General features: G+C 41.2%; 1 pseudogene; it reads right to left on the bottom strand.

Annotated features, from left to right (window-relative positions):
* Positions 1 to 452: 452 nt before the first annotated feature.
* On the bottom strand, positions 453 to 757 carry LOC112614605 (annotated as a pseudogene).
* Between the last annotated feature and the right edge of the window lie 373 nt (positions 758 to 1,130).

Here is a 1,130-nt window from a genome sequence, read left to right on the forward strand (position 1 = left end):
AAACCTGTACAAAAGCATCTTGTGTCACACGGATCTGTCCAACTGCCTATAGGGAATGTACACAACTGCGTCACCTTCGAAGAATGACTGTACCTATGTTCCTGTCCTGAACTACACCGAGGAATAGCTCCATGCTAAACTGCCTTGGCTAAAATACAACCAGTGCCGTCATTCCTATCAGACTAGTGAACAGAATGGCTTTTAAGGTACGGAGTTAGATGGCTGTGTTTAGTTTTTTTTCGGGATTTACTTTGGATGCTCCTGCTTTAAGACCCAAAGAAAGTTATATTGAGTTTTTATTGATGATTCTGTGTGTTTATAACAGAGTGTGATAGGTGAATTAAACATATTAAAAGAGTTCTATAGTATCCATTCAGAAAAGATTACACACTATACAAAGTATTCAAGTCATACAAAACCGTTTTTCCATGTCTTTTCAACTGGGAAGAATCCTATTCAGCACGTTTCTCCTCCTGAGGTGGTTCGTACTGAGCAAGCTGTGCTTTCAGTTTTTTTATTTTTTTCTACAGTAGCTTTATATTTCTCTTTCATTTTGACCAGTTCTAGGTGAAGCAGCTCTATTTCTGGATTTTCTGGGGTAGCAGCTCCTAAGTGATGCTTTAAGAAATCCAAAGCACTGTTAGGTTTCTCTGGTTCTTCATACCAACACCTTGGTCAGCGTGTCCAGCACACCTGACTTCTCCAAGTACCTCCGGAACGGCTCATGCTTCGAGTTGGCAGCTTTGTGATGGGCCATAGTGACAGCGGCAGCAGCATAGCTGGCCGGTTTTCTACATTTGTAATAGAAGGAAATGGTAAACTGTAGTTCAATATTAATGAAAATAAAGGTGGATTTTTTTCCCATCTAACATTCATAAACACATTGAACCCTATCCTTGGCTATCAGTGGATGACAGGTTAAGAACCTCTACTCTAGCTAGTTCCTACTTATTTTCAAAACTATATCATTTCTTCTAAAGAACTTCACCAACCTGCCCCTAGACAGAGTTAGCTGCCACTCTTCTGTGTCCCAAGAGCACTCCACAACCTCTCCAGCCTAACACTTAGTACACCACTGGCTCTGCTTCAATGTGCTTGTTTGTCCCTCCTACAGGAGCACACATTCCTGA

Source organism: Theropithecus gelada, chromosome 20, assembly GCF_003255815.1.
Source record: "Theropithecus gelada isolate Dixy chromosome 20, Tgel_1.0, whole genome shotgun sequence".
Taxonomy (NCBI): domain Eukaryota; kingdom Metazoa; phylum Chordata; class Mammalia; order Primates; family Cercopithecidae; genus Theropithecus; species Theropithecus gelada.